The 21,112-nt window shown below is 41.4% G+C and overlaps 1 protein-coding gene across 1 annotated transcript in view; it reads left to right on the forward strand.

Annotated features, from left to right (window-relative positions):
• The window catches only part of MRPS27 (mitochondrial ribosomal protein S27), a 102,483-nt gene that overhangs the window by 57,757 nt on the left and 23,614 nt on the right, over window positions 1-21,112 (forward strand). The gene's annotated exons all lie outside the window — the stretch shown is intronic.

The raw sequence follows: 21,112 nt of genomic DNA on the forward strand, positions 1-21,112 counted from the left end.
TGTCAAAAGGAATAAAAGACTTTCCCAAAGGCATATAGTTATTTCTAATGGTGTGTAGTTGTATGAAGATTACATCAAAAATCATTACCATTATAAGTAGAATTGGATAGGAGGTAGAGAATCAAAAGTTTAGATACCTTGTGGGATACCTCGTGGGTGATTCTACTTCCTGTCAATGGGTATATAAACAACAGATAATTGCATATATACTGTATTTATTCTTACATTTATATTTCTTTTGGAAATTATCTTTGGTACTGCCTTTAATCCTAATCTTATCAAAAATGACATGGCTGGTTGTTCTGTACGGGAACACACTACAGTATCTTACAAGAACAGTAATGTCCTCTAATGATTGATAGATGAATGCATTAGACTTTAAGAAGTCTTGTGTCTTCATCTTGTTCTTGAGATCTGATACTATACTCAGCATAGATGCTGAGTACAGAACTGGTGGGCATTATTACGGGAAAACGAACTTTGTAATAGACTCATTGTTTTCAAGCTCTCTTAGACAGATGCCTAGAGTCATAGACCATGGCAGAATTCCCTCTCCTTTGTGAGGCTTCTCTCTAAATTGTTTCCACTCCACCTCACCCATATATTTCTGCAGTTCCACCCACTGCAGTGACTTAGCATTGGGACTGCGGGGAGAAGAGAAAGAGGGCAGTACATTGAGGCTCAGTTAATATAATTTACATAATAAAATTGTCAAAGAGATCTCGGCCAAGTTTACCTAATTGGTCCAAGCTCACTTTGCTTGTAATGAAGAAAGTGAAAGGACTGGATGGATACTTTGAAGAGCCCCTTTTCAGCTCTCTGTTTTCCTTACAGGATGCCTTGCCACTGAGTCAGCATGGGCCCTTTCTTCTACCTACCACCCCTCTTAAGTTTTATTTTACTCATTCTTCTATTTATACTTTTAGGTATTTACATTTTTGGAGTGGCTATAGTTCTGCTTCTTAGCTATAAAATGCATATTATTCCATTTGATAGCATTTTCTTATGTGTGAATATATGTATAAACCTATAAGGAAATAAGACACATAGTTCCATAATGTATGGAATGTATCAGATATACATGTCTGTGCTACCATTAGGTGCATATGGTCATTGATGGGATATAATAGCAAATGGTGACACTTGATTGTCATTAGTGAATAAGAGTAGAAATGCTGGGATTGAGGAGCTTGCCAGGCATCTATTTATAATGTCCCATTCCAGAAGCAGGAAACAACAGTGGCTTTCATTCAGTACAATTCATACCAAATGATTGTATCTCTAACTTCTGAAATCAGGAGTCAAATTTTCTAGCCAAATCCTCCTCCTTCTGGAGGGTAATCTTAATTAGAATGGACCTCCTGTTCTGTTGTTGATAGCCACCAGAGATGGTGGCTCAGCCGGTAAAGAATCCACCTGCAATGCAGGAGACCCAGGTTCTACCCCTGGGTTGGGAAGATCCCTTGGAGAAGGTTACAGCAACCCACTCCAGTATTCTTGCCTGGAGAACTCCATGGACAGAGGAGCCTGATGGGCTACAGTCATTGGTGTCACAAGGAGTCTGACATGATGGAGCAACTAACATTTTCAGTTTTCTGTTGTTGGTACTCAGACTGGACCATTTAGAAGCTCCAATTATTGATAGAAAATTAAAAGAGACTTTGTCCCTAGAATCACCTAGTTATGGTACCAGGCAGTATGCTCAGTTGTCAAGAGCTCTGAAGTCAGACTGTCTGGGTTTAAATTCTGGCCTTGTTTTATATTAACTGTGTTTCCTTGGGTAAGTTATTTAACCCATTGATGATCAGGTTACTTATCTGTAAGATGGGGAAAATATACTTACCTTATATCAAGTTGTTCTAATATATAAATGAAATAATCTTTAGAAAGCAATACAATGACTGGAATAATACAAGAGTTCGAAAAATGTTGGGTACTGATTTTTTTTTAATTAATAGTATTTTTTGCGGGGGAGTGCACACTGCACAGCTTTTAGGGTTTTAGTTCCCTGACCAGGGATTGAACCCAGGACCTCAGCTATTAGAGTGCAGAGTCCTAACCACAGGACAGCCAGGGAATTCCCCACATCTCCTACTCTTATTTCAGATATATATGTGTATATTGAATGTATATCAACAAATGTATTCCATTTAGATATGAAAGACAAGCTCTTCTCTACACCAAATCCTGCAGATTTCTTTGATTCAGTGAATAAAAGTGATGTTCACATTTCTTGGCAGCAGGTTCTTTGCTGAAGAAGAGAGTAGGGTAACCAGAAAACAAAAAATCATTAAAGCATATCAAACAGCAGTCCTGACTTTTGAATGACCTAAATTCACTAAAGTTGAAATTTTAACTCAACCCTTTGAGTCTTTTTTATTCCTTGAGTTAATACAAAATAAAATATTCCTAAAGACACGGCTTGTATGTAATGTCACATCCCATGTGGCCCTTGCACAGAATGAAAAGTTCAGTCATATTTACTAGAGGAAGAGGTGGCATTATGTGTGATACCATGCTGCAATGCAAATGGTTCTCCACAGTGTGCCCGGGAGGAGATGCTTGTTCCCTATTCTGATATGGTACTGAATTCAGTAAACACTGACACGTTTCTGTTAGTTAGACTGGGCTGCCCCTCCGTGTAAAGCTGTCGTGTCCACACACAGAGTTTCAGGAAGAGGGGACTGGTGTTTAGCTTTGTGTCTCTAAAGATGATAAGTTTGAAGATGGTTATTGTATTTCCTAGGAAGCGAGGCTGGGATGGGATGTATGCTCTCAGTTTGCCAGGCTTTCTGCAGATGTGCTCCAGGACATTGCCACAGAGGTTCCTTGATGCTCTGCTGACCTTCAGCCTAGGTTAGAAACTGCTTAGGTTGGTTTCTTAATCTTGTGGGCTCCAGTCCTCAAGACCTGTCTTGACCCTTTTGTTATTGTTTAGTCACTGAGTCCTATCCAACTCTTTGTACACCATGGAGCACGCCAGCTCCTCTGTCCTCCACTGTCTCCCAGAATTTGTTTAGATTTATGTCCACTGAATCAATGATGCTGTCCAACCATTTCATCCTCTGCCACCCTCTTCTCCTTTAGTCTTCAGTCTTTCCCAGCATCAGGGTCTTTTCCAGTGAGTCAGCTTTTCACATCAGATGGCCGAAGTATTGGAGCTTCAGCTTCAGCATCAGTCCTTCCAATGAATATTCAGGGTTGATTTCCTTTAGGATTGACTGGTTTGATCTCTTTGCTGTCCAAGGGACTCTCTGGAGTCTTCTCCAGTACCACAAGATGTAGGTAAAATGTTTTATTTTTTTAAAAATCAGAGCAGACAGGGTACAGTGAATATGGCTGAAGTTTTATGCTTTAAGAACTTACTGCAGTATTATATAATGTACTCCTCTATAAGTAGGAATTTGCCAAGCTTGATTTACCCATCTTTCATTGCTGAGAGTAATCCTGAATAACATTAACATGTGATTATCCTTTCTCCCCCCAGGAAAAAAAGAGGTAATATTTAGGGATTGTGCCTTAACAATACTGTTAACCCTTAGCACACCATCCATGTCGGAGCCTTAATATGTGTGCACAAATGTTTTCAATAAAATGGTTTAGGTTGAGCAGATACAGTACTATGATTTCTTTTTGGCCTTTGTTGAAGGATATTAGAGTTTAAAGAGTTATTAAGAAACTTTTTTAACCTTTTGTTTCATAATTTATTGAAAATCAGAAAGGTTAAGTATCTTCCTCAAGATGTTTGTTCCCTTTTTTAAACAGATGAAATATATTTGAATGCTTTAAGTACATTTTCTTTATCATCATTACTTTTAGGTTATATGATCTCTTGCCAGCCACAGAGAGCTCAAACAGCCTATAGAAGTCTTCTGATAAAATGTGACAGATTGAACATGTGTGCTTAACCCTATTCGCTACCAAAACCTCCACAAATATGACAATAAAGGGTAAAAAAGACAAAAACCTACAAAATAAACAGAACAAGAGAGGAGGCAACAGCGACCAAAATTTGAAAGCTAGAAACAGGTGAACAGAAGATAAGGAACTTCTTAGCAGAAAGAGAAAGCTGCAACTTAAACTGGCTGGAGAAGAAATCCAAAGCAAGGCAGTGTGTACCAGAGGACGCTAGAAAGGCTCACAAATAAAGAGCAGCAGGTACTTCTAAAGAAGAGATGTGGCCAGAACCAAGACAGCTGGGTTGGCTAGACGTTTTCCTAAGAAGCAGTGAAATGCCCAGATTGTTTCTCTCAGTGCCTAGCGAAAGATTGATTTTCTTTCTGGAGAGTTGAGGCAGAAAGACTCTGGACTTGAGGATACAAGGCTTATTTTGCCTCTCAGAGAGGAGACTGGGAGAGTCCTCTGAGAGAACTGACCAATGTAAGGGAAAAGACCTATGCGTTCCTTGGCGGGGGTGGGGGCGGGGGCTCAAGAAAATAATGCTGCCAGGGTACCCTCCCAAAAACATGAGATTGGAAGGTAAGAACCTGTTTTCCTCATTCCTGCATTTCTGCTGTGCCAAGTTAAAATTTAGTGCTCAGAGTGACACTTCCTTTTTTTAAGTAGGCTCTAAATGCAAAGCTGGCTACATCTGATGCTTAGCAACAACCAGCAGTCTGTTTCAGACACTATAGGAAAAACCACCTGTGTTGGGTTCCTTACACGCTCTTAGGCAAGATATTTATCCTCGTAGTTCCAAGTTCCTACTCTGCAGAAAGGAAAAAGTGTATAAAGTACTTAGGATAATGCCTAGAACATGCTAAGTGTTCAGTACTTTTTAATGAATAACACTGTTGTTCATTATCATCTTCTCATTGTCCATCTCAGTTAAAGATTTTGCACAAACTGATCCAGGAAAAGGAAGTGTCTCTTCAGTGTGGCTCAATTAAAAACAAAAACTGAATACTCAAAAAACCAAGTGCTTTAGTATGTTGTAGCCTTTTATAAGCATTCATTCCTAGAAATAAAGTTAGTATAGTAAGTATATAGCATAGATACTGCTAACAAATCCGACTTTTCCTAAGGCTGTATGGGATTATGGGAAAGTCCTAGAAATGGTAGAATTCTGTGGTTGCTATAACGGCAGCTTGCCCCACCTTTCTAATTTTTGAGCTTAACACAGGATTCTGAAACACAGTTGCAGTAGCTAGTTGTATGCACAATTTCTTTCTTTTCCAGTGTGAGAGAAACTATTGTGTATTTGCTTTTTCCAGATATTCCACTAACTCAGTGACCCTTGATTGTCGTGTGTCTGCTGTCAGCTTGTTGGAAAGGACTGGTGTTGCCGCTGGGTTGGGGCCAGGATGGGAGCTTTCAGTCTTACCCTGTAGGAGGACCAAAAGGGGGCCCGTGGCTGCTTGGGGGCGGGGTTGTGGGCCGAGGTTTCGGGTTAGGCAGTTGCTCAGTGGCAGATGCATCGCCGTGTGGCCCCTTTCTACTTCCTAGATGTAGATGGGTGTCATGTCCTGTGTAAATACTGCTTGCTCCCCCTGAGATTCTACCCCATGCACAGGTCTGCACCTCTGCGTGTTTCCGTGTATCTTCAGTAGGTGTCTGTGCTGCTCAGTTGTTGACGCCAGCCACAGGCTGCTGGGCGCTGAATGGACAGAGGACTCTAAGCAGGAACTCTATTGTGCTGTAACCCTGCGTTGCCAAGCTCATGAAAACCCGTCCAAGGTCCGGAGAGCTCTAATTAGCTAAACTAACTCCTCATTAGGTCACCCTGGACTCCCTTCTTTCTTCCTCGACATTTTTCTGTCATAATTAACATCAGATACGCTGCTACTAGTCATTGGACTGAGCGGCACACCCTGTTCTGGTTGGCTTTGAGCCTTTGGGGTTGGAAAAGCCTCTCTGTTCTCCCCCCAGTTCACCTTTCAGCTCCTCCTCTGAGACCGTGTCTAGAGAAGCAAGGGGTCAGGGACCCTTCCCTCTCTCACCGAGACAGCCCTTCCTCCTCTGTTCCATCCCTGTTGGCTAGCAGCAGTCGAGTATTTGCCTCACACGTGCCCAGCGCTGTGCAGGTTGCGTCCTGTGTGGAGGGAACTGCTCCTGAGAGCTCCTGTTTAAATCAGTGGCGCTCAGCGTGGACCTGCTGTCGGTCACCCTGTCCAGGCTGTCTGGAAACGCTGTTGCAGCCATTGCACTAAGCAGTTCATAGGCCTTGTCTCTTCAGTCCTCATTTCAGGCAGGCGTTGTTTCACCTGAAGTGGGTACAACTTTTATTCATGTTTTGCAAATTAGAATCCTGAAGTTTTAGAGTTTGTTTCCTGGGGTTATAACACAGGAATGGGGACTGAATGCTGCCTAATCTTGTCTCTTCACTACTTCACTGCTACCAAGGGCCATTCTGTATCAGGAAGGCCACATTTAAGGCATGAGTAAGAAGCACTGGACAGAATGCCATCAAGTCCAGTATCAAGCGCTTATTGTCAGTTGCTAAGTCATGTCGGACTCTGCAACCCTATAGGCTGCAGCACGCCAGGCTTCCCTGTCCTTCGCTCTCTCTCAGAGCTTGCTCAATTTCATGTCCATTGAGTCGGTGATGCCCTCCAACCATCTCGTCCTCTGTTCCCTTCTTCTCCTGCCTTCAGTCTTTCCCAGCATCAAGATCTTTTCCAATGAGTCAGTTTTTCACACCAGCTGGCCAGAGTATTGGAGCTTCAGCTTCAGCAACAGTCCTTCCAGTGAATATTCAGGACTGATTTCCTTTAGGATTGACTGGTTTGATCTCCTTGCAGTCCACAGAATTCTCAAGTTTTCTCCAGCACTACAATTAGAAAGCACCAATTCTTTGGCGCTCAGCCTTTTTTATGGTCCAACTCTCACATCCATACATGACTGCTGGAAAAACTGTAACTTTAACTGTATAGACCTTTGTGGACAAAGTAATGCCTCTGCTTTTTAATATGCTGTCTAGGTTTGTCATAGCTTTTCTTCCAAGGAGCAAGCATCTTTTAATTACATGACTGCAGTCAACTATCCACAATGATTTTGGAGCCCAAGAAAATAAAATCTGTCACTACTCCAACATTTTTTCATCTATTTGCCATGACGTGATGGGACTGGAGGCTGTGAACTTAGTTTTTTGAATGTTGAATTTTAAGCCAGCTTTTTCACTCTTCTCTTTGAGCCTCATCAAGAAGCTCTTTAGTTCTTCTTCACTCTGTACCATTAGAGTGGTATCATCTGCCTATCCGAGGTTGTTATTTCTCCCAGCAGTCTTGATTCCAGCTTGTGATTGATCCAGCCTAGCATTTTGTAAGATGTATTCTGCATATAAGTTAAATAAGCAGGGTGACAATATATAACCTTGTTGTGCTTCTTTCCCAGTTGCGACTGGGAACAGCTGACTGGTTGTTGCATGCAAGATTCTAACTGTTACTTCTTTACCAGTTTCTTTGCCAGTTTCTCAGGAGACAGGTCAGGTGGTCTGGTATTCTCAACTCTTGAAGAATTTTCCACAGTTTGTTGTGATCCACACAGTCAAAGGCTTTAGCGTAGTCAGTGAAGCAGAAATAGATGTTTTTCTGGAATTCCCTTAATATTTCTATGATCTAACAAATGTTGGGATTTTGATCTCTGGTTCTGCTGCTCTAAATCCAGCTTGTACAACTGGAAGTTTTTGGTTTACATACTGCTGAAGCCTAGCCTGAAGGATTTTGAGCACAACCTGTTATATCAAGTAGACTATGACAAAAATAATTCTTGCTTGTGAGCATATTTTTACTCTGCTTGGTTCCAAAAAGGATTAAAAGTTGTCAACGTACTTAATCCAATTATCCTTTGATTTTCATAGTAAACCAGTGATAAAGGCATTATCACCTCTATTTTACAGATGACAAAACTGACTCTTAGTGAGTCAGGACTGGGCTCCAGTCAAATACAGAGAGCAGTCACCTACCTTGTCAGGCATTTTCCTGGTGACGTTGGTGATTAGTTTCCACAGTAAAGTGGTATCTGAGCCTCTCTCACATCCCCGATAACAGAAATTTTTATTGTTTCTGTCCCTACCCTTTTGCTCCCAGAATACCACACATACTACTATGGTTTGGCTGAGTTCTCTATCAGACAGACCCTTGAATACAGAGTTAAAAGGCATATGCACCCTATAGTACTCAGCACAGGGCACACCTCTAGTTAATAAAGGTATAAAAGCATGCCTTAAAATGATGTCCACCAACTTTCCTCCTCTGGAAAGTGGAAGGAGGAAGGTATAACTTTATATCTGTAATGTTTATTTTTAAAATATATCCAAAAAAAACAAAAAAGACTATTGGGAAGAGGAGAGAAACATTGAATTTACTTTTCTATTGAGAGGCGATTTTCAGAAAATTGAGTACCATGTGTTATGAAATAATCGTTGTTATGTAAATGAGGGATTCCAGTATGATGCTTATAAATTGCCTTCCGATGCTTGTTTTAGATGCTCACAAGATGCTTGGTTTTGGTGATCCCAGTCTAGCCTCTCTGAAGGCAAGAAGTCTCTTTGCTTATCTTTGTCACTCAGTGCCCAGCTGAGCATCCTGATTCTTTGTAGGCTGGTGAATGATCAGATGCAGAAGAGAGCATTTTTGCCCTCACCACATGCCCTATTCTGTTGGAATAAGTGATTCTATATAGGTGTAGTAGCGAAACTATTCTCCCTAGTTTAACACTCAGTTTTTCCTTACTTATTCTCCTTTAAAATTTTTTTTTTCTTTTTAACTAGCTCCCTTGCTTTTTTGCCTAAAGTCAGTGAAAGGAAAACTGCGCCTGGCCACTGAAGGCTGCACGCACTGTCGCAGCCATGTCCCCGTGGACCACCTACAGCTGCTGCAGGTGCATTTGCACTCGATGTGCACTCGCAAACAACAGGCTCCCGCCCCCGCCAGCTCACTGTAACTGCTCAGCAGATGAGCTGATGGCATTTAGGAAGCTAGGAAGCAAAGGTATTTTCAGAGGGTGTTTCCCTCTCCTGTCCCACAAAGCACAGCAGCCACGGTCTGGCACAAGATCAATGGACCCAGCCCTTTTTAGGATGCGGGAGATGCTTCCCCGAGTCTGTGGCTCACAGTGGCAAACAATGGAGACTTCTGCGATGATATTTTGCCTCCCTGGTGTTCAGACTTCTCCAGTTAAGCCTGTCTGGAATCTATTTAACTGTTATCCATCAAAGCTTTTTTTTTTTTAATAAGAGGGGGAGTGAGTGGAACCAGAGGAAAGACTGTATCTTTGCCAAGATGCGCTCTCCTCTCATGACTCATCCTTAGAGAAGCAGAGGGACTTTGAAAAGCTGTCTGCAGTTGGATTGAGACAGCTCTCCTGGCACTTTGAGTCATTTTAAAAAATTTTCTCAGGCAATAAAAGATGTTGTTCAAATTGTTAATTCCCTCCTTGTGGGCCAGCATCAGAGCTTTTGTTTAACTGCAGTATGGTGGTTGTATGGATGGTTTGTTTTTGGAGTTTTATCAAGAAATTAGCTTCTCCCTGTTCAAAATTGGAAATCATTCTTATGATTGTTATCTTACTGCATTTGGTCATTCTTATATACTAAGAAGTTTCTTGTGTTTGTACAATTTCAAATGTTCCATTATTTAAAAGTTTGGTTCTACGTATGGGAGTGCTAGCCTGAGCTAAGTAAAGGAGATGCTTATTAAATGCAGTTATTCTGATTTTTATTGTTTGGCAGCACAAGAAAGAAGGGACACTTTTATTCTCTTCCATTCATATATAAATAAAGGTGTTTTAGTAATTGGCAGATTAAGGCTTCCAGAAAACAGTTGGACTAACAAATCTAAACCTCTGTTTTCAAATTTCTTTCTTTTTTTTTTTTTTTTATGCTGCAAAAAGTGATTGTGTTCTTTTATGTTTCCAGAAACTGGCAAATAATTTCTTAATATCCCTGTAAACCACTCCCAAATCACTCCCCCTTTTTTGAAGACAAAAACTATATCTGCTCTAAGAATTGCCACTTAACAGGGGTTTGAAACCAAAAATAAGTTATGGCGGTGAACTATTTGTATGTTTATGATGCTTAGCAATAATTTAAGGAGTAAAAGGAAGTAGCAACATACAAAAACGATTTGTGATTTATAGAAAAGTTACTTTGAATGGCTGACTCTTAAATATAAATTGAAAACAATGAAGTATTAGTTTGAGTAAAAAAAATCCTTGAGTAAAAAAATTTCAATGCGAAATTTTTATTATCCTTCAAAAAGTGATCTCCAGTTAAAATCTACTTTTAAGGACCTTGACTTTAATTTAGTGATTGTATCCTTTCATCTTGAAAGCTTAGATGCCAGTTTGCAAGGTCTGCAGTCCCCGTAATAGTCTGTACACTGCCAGCGCTGAGCGAAGTGACACTCGCCTGGCAGGGGAGCGAGGCTAGTGGAGTAGAGTCAGGTGTGGGCTGAGTGGGAGCTTGTATCTTTGAGTCTCTGTTCACTTCTTTGTATCAGGGCTATTTCTCCAGTTAATAGAGATGTGTAAATACAGTATGACGTTTTAGGAAGTGGATTAGGCATATTCTGCAGTCACTCAACGTGAGAGCTGGAAGGAGTTTCAGGGGTCTGGCCTAGTTGAGTTCCAATGTATTTTGCTTGGCTCATACAGTTTTCAAAAACAGTACAACTAGGAGGCTACTTTGCTTGATAATAATACAATCAGTTTTATACCTGTTGTCTTACATGACTCTTCATGGACTCATATTGATAATAACTGACTAGCCCCTGCAGACATGTGACTTCATGCATGATCCAGATAATCCTGTCTCTTCATCTTACAGTCGTAAGAACTGAAACCCCAAGGATTGAGTGACATTACAAAGTTAGACAGCTGGTTCAGGGCAGTTCCAGAACTGTTTCAGAGCCTAAATATTTTATTTTTTCAGTAGGTTAGAGACCTTTGTCACACTGTAGAGATGTTTCTGAAAGATGTCTTACAAATAAAAGAATTGAAAGGCAGTGGTGGAATAGTAAGTAAACAGCCTAGTTTATAAAACTGTTATCTGGCTTATCTTGGGAAAATCATTTCATCCCATTGGACACTGAGATTCCTCATCTGTAAAGTAGAGAAATTAGACTAGATTCACATTACTCAGTACAGGACTTGATAAGTAGTGACTTCTCAATAAATAATTCAGTGAACAGGGGTTATTAAGGTCCCTAGATTCTCTAATTCTATATGAACTTTCCTTCCTTCTCCATCCCCAATTTACTTGGCCTAGATGGCTTTCAGAGTCTCTTCCAATCTTGAGAGGAGTCTAAGATTTTTATTTAGAACGTGTGTGTGTGTGTTGGGAAGGTCTTTGAGTCTGTGTACTCCTGTTTTATTTTTGGGGGCTCCAAAATCACTGCAGATGGTGACTGCAGCCATGAAATTAAAACACGCTTACTCCTTGGAAGGAAAGTTATAACCAACCTAGATAGCATATTCAAAAGCAGAGACATTACTTTGCCAACAAAGGTCCGTCTAGTCAAGGCTATGGTTTTTCCAGTAGTCATGTATGGATGTGAGAGTCGGAGTGTGAAGAAAGCTGAGCGCCGATGAATTGGTGCTTTTGAACTGAGGTGTTGGAGAAGACTCTTGAGAGTCCCTTGGACTGCAAGGAGATCCAACCAGTCCATTCTGAAGGAGATCAGCCCTGGGATTTCTTTGGAAGGAATGATGCTGAAGCTGAAGCTCCAGTACTTTGGCCGCCTCATGGGAAGAGTTGACTCATTGGAAAAGACTGATGCTGGGAGGGATTGGGGGCAGGAGGAGAAGGGGACGAGAGAGGATGAGATGGCTGGATGGCATCACTGACTCGATGGACGTGAGTCTGAGTGAACTCCAGGAGCTGGTGATGGACAGGCAGGCCTGGCGTGCTGCGATTCATGGGGTCGCAAAGAGTCGGACACGACTGAGCGACTGAACTGAACTGAACTGAACTCCTGTTTTGGGCTTCCCCGTTGGCTCAGTGGTAAAGAATCCATCTGCCATACAGGAGACATGGGTTCGATCTCTGGGTCAGGAAGATCCCATAAGGAAAGAAATGGCAATCCATTCTCGAATTCTTGCCCGGGAAATCCCATGGTCAGAGGAGCCTGGCGGGCTACAGTCCACAGGGTCGTAGAGTCGGACACAACTTAGCAATTAAACTCACACTCACACACACTGTCTCTCTTTCTCTTTTTTTCTCTCTCTCTGTCCTGTTTTTGGTTTCAGTCTCCCATCAGCTTGTCTGTTCCCTGAACTTATTGCAAGGAGACGGCAGGGGGCAGAAGTGAGGGGTAGGTGGCTTTCCAGAATGACCACATTTTACTCCACTTCTCTGCCATCTCTGAACTCCTCCTGCCTTGAATAAAAAGGCAGTATTTCCTCCTGGCTTTATCTGTTTGTAGGCAGGATAATACTTCAAAACCAGAGGTGGATTATTGTTTCAAATGTAAATATTACTCATAAGTTTCAACATACATTATTGGTAGTTATATAGTCCTAGAGGCCTAGTCACTATTGCTAAATCATCAAACGCCTACTGTTGTCGAACACACGAAAAGAGAAAACTTGTCCTCTGCCTTTGCTTAAAGGTTTAATATTGAAATCAGTAGAGCTACAGAAATAGAAACTAGCTATGAACTTGAGTTGTATAGCTGGAAGGAAATCCAGCCTTACCTTTTCCTATAAACGGAATCTTTTGAGATTTAACTTTTCCATGTGTTAGAGAATCAAAATGTTTAAAACACTGAGATGCTTTTCTTTATTTAAAAAAAAAAAAAAAAATATATATATATATATATATATATATATGATTCTTGAGATACCCTGGTTAGTGCTGAGCTTCTTTTCCATCAGAAATATCCCAAAAGAGATCCATAATCCCACACACAAAAAGATGTGTAAATCTGCTCAACATCAGCTTAACTCTTCTCTGCTTTTACGCTGGTGTGCACCATCCCCTGGGCCAGGCCTCTCTGCCTGCTCATTTCTTTGGTGGCAGACTTAATCCTGACACCTTCACTAAGCCTAAAATATTCCAGAAAATCTAAATTCCATATTTTGTTTGTTTTCCTCCTTTTGCTTCTGCACCTCCCCCTCCCTCAGAACTCTTCAGATATACAGCTTACCCCTGGTTAATTAATATATGTGATTTTCCTGTCTTTAGTGATCTTATTATTCACTATTTTGCAGAAGTTCTGTCTGAAGTTCCTAGCCAGAACTTTAGAAGACATCAGGAAATGTTGACATCTTTTTAAAACTGGCTCATAGATTTCCTACTGAAAACCAAAAATACTTGCCATATCTCTGTCCAACTCAAGCCAGTTCCCACAACTCTGTGTGTTTTCATAAATAGGACTGGATCCAAAATCCAATTTTTTCAGCTTCCTGCTGTTCTGAGAGAAAGGCCCTCTGCCTTTAGCTTCACCTTGCACTCCACCGGCTCAGGCATGAAGCTAATCTGTGTGTCCAGCTTGCAAGTGGCTGGAGAAGCCCCACCAGACACTTCTGGATGCAGTTTCACTGACAGGTCAGTTGTTGGCCACAAAGACGGACATTGAATGGTTTTAGGACCTTCGCCGGGAGAGCACATCAGCAATCACTGTGAATACTTTTTTCTTTTCCAGTTCTCCCTGCAAATAATCCTCACCTGTTATCCATATTCATCACCTTTTAGAGGCTGATAAAAACAGTAGGCGTCAGACAAAGAGCAGTTGGCTTCATCTGATTGGCTCCTGTGCTTTGTAAACCATGAGAGAAAGAACAGCAAAGCATAGTCAGGCTATAGGTTTTCTCTTTCTGTATCTGAAAGGGCTTCTCTGGTGGCCCAGTCAGTAAAGAATCTGCCTGCAGTGTGGGAGACCTGGGTTGGGAAGATCTCCTGGAGGAAAGTATGGCAACCCTCTCCAGTATTCTTGCCTGGAGAATCCCCATGGACAGAGGAGCCTGGCAGGCTGCAGTCCGTGGAGTTGCAAAGCGTCAGACTGAGCAACTAAGCACATCAGAAAGGAAGAGCTGTCATCCTTAAGACTGTTTGAAATTAGAGGAAACCGGGTGGACCAGCAGGGATAAAGTACAAATCATGCGGTACAGTGTAGCTACTTGCTAAATATTGACGTGGTGAATGAAAAATAGGTCTTTTATATAGGGTGATGTCAATCTGGCTAAACAACAGCCAGATCAGAGAGAAGACAGAGTCATTTGGGGATGGAGGTCCTATTTGTCCTTGCATGGATGTGGAAAATAGAGTATTTCTCCTAGAGTAGTTTCTCAGTGTGAAGTGTTATTTCATTATTATTGGGTGAAATACAGGTGACCTTGTTTTTAAGCTCTGGGTCTGACAAATTTAGACTTCGACTTTGATACCTAACAAGTCCTTCTGTTATCCATCTTCACTTTAAAAAAGTGTTATTGTGCTGGATTTATTTAGCACTCCACATTTGTAAAATTCTATGCTTGTGTTAGTCTCTACCAAAAATCCACTTACTTTTTAGAATGGCAAACAGGAATGTCAGATGTCTAATGGCTGTGTATAGGACTCAGAGGAAACTACTTGTACACTGAGTTTTAATTTTTTCAAATTCTGTTTTGGAAATTGGCAGAATGTAAATTACAGACTAACGGGGGATTGCTTTTCCTCATAAAATTAATAACTCTAGGGTCAGAAATTAATAACTCTTTAGGAAGTATCTATATAAAATTTGCCTAAATTAGCCAGCAAACCCCAAAGAAGCTGACTCTAAGCGAGGCATTAAGAATTTTTCAGGGTAATAAAACTGTTCTTAACAATGTGACCGTGGTGGTGTTTATGCAACTGGATGCATTTGTCAAAAGTCACAAATACACTGAAAAGTGTGAATTTTACTGTTTGTATGTTATAGCTCTATAAACCTGTTTCTTAAAAAAGAAAAAAAGTGTTAAAACTTTTTTTAAAAGGCATTTTTATCTGCCTCAGAGGTAGATAATAAATTCATTGAAAATGTACAAGTCCCAACTGATTCAACATTTGCCAGGGGAACGTTTTGGAGGAGATTCTTGCTCTTGATGCATCACTTCATGCACAGTCAGGACATTTTTTGAAAGTTAAAATTGCCTGAAGTTCCCCTATGAAAGTAGGAATCTGGGATCTCAAGCAAGAAAGTAGTTTTAATCTAGAATATGGACGTCTCTATTATCAGTTCCTATATTGGACTCCTCTATTAACCTTGCAAACATTTGACAAAGATATAATAGTCATTAGAAAACTATTGCATCAAAACTTGTTTTATTTGTGGTAGTTGAGGCCAACTGATAATTGATGAAAGCAGGATTTCCATCAGGATGCAAAAAAAAGTAATTATCCTAGTAGAATTAGAAAGTGGATGGCCATGATTGAATCAGATTCTGGTTTGAATAGTCACAGAACACTCTCTTGCTCGTTGGTTCTAGTTCAGGGAAGCACTCAAAACCTTTTAATAGTTACACACTTTGTGTCATTGATAAGATTTCCAGTCCACACTGCAAGCCCTGGAACCAGCTGTGTTTTCTTCCTGGGGTTCTTCCTGTTCTCCTTTTATGCCAGCCCCCCCACTGCCCCCCACCCCCCTCAAATCTCCATGTCTACCCAGCTCAGGGGCTGAGGTCTCCATCTGTAAAGCCTGTTGCCACAGGATACAGAATTCACTCGGGAGGAGGGAAAGCTGCATATGTATGTTTAAGGATGGTGGCTCTCATAATCAGATAAATGTTGTGGAAAGCTTGCTCATTCATATGGAAGAGCCAGCACTGCAGCTGAATGGTGGGGCCCCTGAGCTCCAGGCTCTGGCATCTGTGCATTAGTCCTGCTCAGCCAGGAGCGCTTTTATCTGTGATACTGAAGGAGCTGAGGCGTATCACCACTTAGGCCTACAACAGTAACCTTCAGTTGAACCCATAGAAGGAAGTCGATGGCATTTTTTTTTTTTTTTAATGAAATTGGTTACACATAGGAAATCCGGTGTGACTTGTACACAAAGTGAAGTCCCTCCTATGTAAATCATAATAAGTGTCTGGTGTGTTTCTCTTCACTCTCAACTTCACTTACAGAACTGCTCTCCCCTTCTAAGGTATCTCAAAGGGTAGCAAAGACTTTTGCCCCATGTCATGCATGCAATGTGACTCTGCTCTCCTTCCTTCCTGGTGACATCAGTCTTGAATGCAATGTAGTGATGGCAGATGCCCGGAAAAGTCCAGAATGTTGCTTGATTTTTGAGGACAGAAAGCTTCTCAGTACCTGCTGTTTGACTGGCCTGGGCAAGTTCTGGCTTCACCTGGAGACTCCACTTAGCACTGTGGACAGATGTCTCTTCAGCCATGGGATACCAGCTTTGGGAACTAATAGAGCCAGAGCTTGAGAGCATGCTTCATACTCTCCTTCTCCTTCTTTGTGTCCCTTCTTGCTTCCAAGAAAATACTTACATCCATAGAATTGTCGAGTTTGCTTCTGTTTTATAACTGGAAAGCTCAGAAGGTCTCTTGTGTTTGTGAGCACAAGCCTTGTTGGGGTTATTTGGGTTGCATCTGTTTATCTTTTCCACACTCACACGGTTTGCCTAGCTTGGCAGCCTGCTGGCGTGGACAATAATAAAGCTTCTGTCGAGGTGAGCAAACAGCTGATGGCATGGGGCACAGAGGGGACTCCTACAGTGGCTGCCTGTAATCTGCCAGGCTGGTGGTCCCACCAGGCAAGAACAAAAGCCAGTCTGTTTGCAGGCAATTTGGAAAATCAATGTGTTAGTTGTGTTCTTGTCTCTTTGCCTTTCCCTTGGCTGAAAGGGAGCATGCTGGCCTGGCAGTTTGCAGTCGTTCCAGGCGAGTACCCATTCCAGAGACTTACCTGGCTATCGTATTACCGCTGGCAGGTCTGAAAAGAGCCTGAGTGTTTCTGTCTGAACTGCTTAAAGAGTCACTGACAGAATTCTTAAACTCACCATCCAAAGTTGGACCCATCTCAGTGCTCTTGAGTGGTTTGTATTCTAGATGGTTGGATAAGTTGTGTGCTTTTTTTTTTTTTTTTCAATGCTGATGAGGACTTAAAAAGGAGTTTACTTGTTGCCTGGCTAGGAAATGTAGGAATTGCACTTTGAGCAGCGTATGTCATAATATGTGTGTGCCTAATACGTGTTTGCTTCTAACTCCTAAATTGATTTCATGTTGTCACTTAGTTGAAAATGCCCTGGTCACAGCTGTGTCTGGATTATTAGGTCTCACAGAACAGAGATCACACCAAGTAGCCCTGCTCTAGGATGGGAAAGGGAGTTAGCTTAGTGAAGACCCATGTGAGCCTGTTGACATATCTTCCAATATTAGTTATGTGAGGTCTTGAGTAACTTTCCCTTTAGACTTCTAAGAAGTAAAGTGTGACAAAAGATTTGAGAAGACTTCTCTGTTTCTCCATGTGTTAAAAGTTAGCCTCAGAAGGTTAGCGAAAGGCTGTACACAAATTTTCATCTCAGCTTTGAAGGTCTGTAGGTAGATTGTGTCAATCTTTGGTACTCTTTCAAAGCCTGAAAATAGTCTGCTGATCGTGAATAAAAGAAAAGGGTGTTTGTTTAGGTATGGTCACGGTGCTCTTATTTTAAAGTCCATCAGAAAGAAAAGAAATAACTTTAGTGGTCACTTAATCATGGCATCCAGTGCCATCACTTCATGGGAAATATATGTGGAAACAGTATCAGACTTTATTTTGGGGGGCTCCAAAATCACTGCAGATGGTGACTGCAGCCATGAAATTAAAACACGCTTACTCCTTGGAAGGAAAGCTATGATCAACCTAGATAGCATATTCAAAAGCAGAGACATTACTTTGCCGACTAAGGTCCGTCTAGTCAAGGCTATGGTTTTTCCAGTAGTCATGTATGGATGTGAGAGTTGGACTGTGAAGAAGGCTGAGCGCCGAAGAATTGATGCTTTTGAACTGAGGTGTTGGAGAAGACTCTTGAGAGTCCCTTGGACTGCAAGGAGATCCAACTAGTCCATTCTGAAGGAGATCAACCCTGGGATTTCTTTGGAAGGAATGATGCTAAAGCTGAAACTCCAGTACTTTGGCCACCTCATGCAAAAAGTTGACTCATTAGAAAAGACTTTGATGCTGGGAGGGATTGGGGGCAGGAGGAGAAGGGGACGAGAGAGGATGAGATGGCTGGATGGCATCACTGACTCGATGGACGTGAATCTGAGTGAACTCCAGGAGCTGGTGATGGACAGGGAGGCCTGGTGTGCTGTGATTCATGGGGTCGCAAAGAGTCAGACACGACTGAGCAACTGAACTGAACTGGAGACAACCTAGAGCAGAAGATTAGATTTAAATGAGATTTAAACAGTCGTGGGTAAAGGAGGTAATTGACAATTTTTTGTTTTTGAAGGAAAAATAGACTAAACGTAGCAACCACTGTTATCAAAAACATCTGTAACATCTATCAGCACCCTTTCTATCTTTAGCATTCATCATGTCCCCACCCCTTGTATTATTGTTAAACTGGTTTATATGGGGTTGGCCAAAAAGTTCATTTGGATTAATGTGAAAGATGGTACAGAAAAACCTGAACAAACTTTCTTTTGCCAGCCCAGTATGTTATTTTTGTTGCTGTTGTTCAGTCGCTCAGTCCGACTCTTTGTGACCCCATGAACCACAGCACACCAGGCCTCCCTGTCCATCACCAACTCCCAAGTCCACTCAAGCCCATGTCCATTGAGACAGTGATGGCCTCCAACCATCTCATCCTCTCTCGTCCCCTTCTCCTTCTGCCCTCAATCTTTCTCAGCATCAGGGCCTTTTCTAATGAGTCAGCTCTTCGCATACTTCAAAGTATCAGAGCTTCAGCATCAGTCCTTCCATTGACTATTCAGGGTTGAGTCCTTTAGGATTGACTGACTTGATCTCCTTGCAGTCCAAGGGACTCTGAAGACTCTTCTCCAACACCACAGTTCAAAAGCATCCATTCATCAGGTCATAGCCTTCTTTATGGTCCAACTCACATCCATACATAACTCCTGGAAAAACCATAGCTTTGACTAGACAGCCCTTTGTTGGCAAAGTAATGTCTCTGCTTTTTAATACGCTCTGCAGTTTTGTCATAGCTTTTCTTCCAAGGAGCAAGTGTCTGTGGTGATTGTGGAGCCCAAGAAAATAAAGCCTGTCACTGTTTCCATTGTTTCCCCATCTATCTGCCATGGAGTGATGGGACCGGATGCCATGATCTTAGTTTTTTCTGAATGTTGAGTTTTAAGCCAGCTTTTTCACTCTCTTCTTTCACCATCAAGAGGCTTTTTAGTTCTTCTTCACTTTCTGCCTTAAGGGTGGTGTCATCTGCATATCTGAGCTTATTGATATTTCTCCCGACAATCTTGATTGCAGCTTGTGCTTCATCCAGCCTGCATTTCGCATGATGTACTCTGTATATAAGTTAAATAAGCAAGGTGACAATATACAGCCTTGACGTACTCCTTTCCCGATTTGGAACCAGTCTGTGGTTCCATGTCCAGTTCTAACCGTTGCTTCCTGACCTGCATATTGTTTTTCCAGGAGGTGATTAAGGTGGTCTAGTATTCCCATCTCTTAAAGAATTTTCCATAATTTGTTGTGATCCACACAGTCAAAGGCTTTAATGTCGTCAATAAAGCAGAAGTAGATGTTTTTCTGGAATTCTCTTGCTTTTTCTGTGATCCAATGGATGTTGGCAGTTTGATCTCTGGTTCCTCTGATTTTTCTAAATCCAGCTTCAACATCTGGAAGTTTTCAGTTCAGGTACTGTTGAAGCCTAGCTTGGAGAATTTTGAGGATTATTTTGCTACTGTGTGAGATGAGTGCAATTGTGCAGTAGTTTGAACATTCTTTGGCATTGCCTTTCTTTGGGATTGGAGTAAAAACTGACCTTATCTAGTCCTGTGGCCACTGCTGAGTTTTCCAAATTTGCTGGCTTATTGAGTGCAGCACTTTCACAGCATCATCTTTTAGGATTTGAAATAGCTCAACTGGGATTCCATCACCTCCACTAGCTTTGTTCATAGTGATGCTTCCTAAGGCATTATTTTTGTAATGAGATTATAAATGCCCAAACAGGGAATTTATAATTCTAAAATAACCATAGAAGTTAGCATAATGATCAGTGTTGATTAAAGCTCTTATGATTTGTTGAAAACCTATCATGGGCCACAAAATGTGTCAGGCACCAAGGAATCAGTGTTGAGCAAGGCAGTCACCCCCACCCCGCTGGTCGCTGTCCAGGAAGTCTTCGGGCTACCAAGGAATCATCAGCATCTTTTAGGCAATACAGCTGGTATTTCACTTGACTTTAACAATTATAATAATAATAAAATTAGCTTTTAATTGGTTGTTACACTTAAAATCTCAGATTTTTCAGAGTAACAAGGAAGGAAGCTCAATTAGCTCAGCTATGGATTTTAAAATGTGAGGGGAAAGCATGAAATACTAAAAGATATGTTTTCATTTCTATGCAGAGGATCTCATTAGACCATATCTAGGGCACTTATACAATGGCCTTTCTCTGGCCAGGTCACTCTCATCTTAAACATAATTTGACATATTTCTATCTTTCTGCTTTTAAAGGGGTTAATTCTGTAAGGAAAGATCAAGTGAGAAAAACTTTTTCCAGCCAAATGTAAAGCATTCAAAAGACTAGACAGGGCTGCATGACTAAATCTAAAACATATCTTCAAATCTTATTTTTGTCAATTCTCTCAATAGATCACTAATAAACAGCCTAAATTAAGTACTACTTCTCACTTGCTCTCTTTCTCTCAGCTTTTACTTTGGCAGAAAACCTAGTCAGCAGGAAACTATCCCAATACCAGATGGCAGGAAATAGCAGGTGGCAGATTGAATAACTGGCCTCTGCAAACCCCCAGTATTAGCCTGTAGCCCCAACTCTCAAATATGGCACAACATTCTTTCACTTTAAGTTTCTGTCTTGCCTTTTGTTTCTATAATAAGAAGACAAACTGACTTTTTTAGTTTTGTGGGGTCCAGAGATTGACCTGCTTCCACTGCCTGAAGGTTCAAAGAAAAGGCGCAGGCTTGAGCTGACATGAGATGATGTTCGAGGAACCGTCCAGGTCAAAACAGATAAGCAGCTGGAGGACAGCACAGCCCTTTTTGTGGCCTCCTCATGCCCGTCGC

Source organism: Ovis canadensis, chromosome 16, assembly GCF_042477335.2.
Source record: "Ovis canadensis isolate MfBH-ARS-UI-01 breed Bighorn chromosome 16, ARS-UI_OviCan_v2, whole genome shotgun sequence".
NCBI classification, from domain to species: Eukaryota; Metazoa; Chordata; class Mammalia; order Artiodactyla; family Bovidae; genus Ovis; species Ovis canadensis.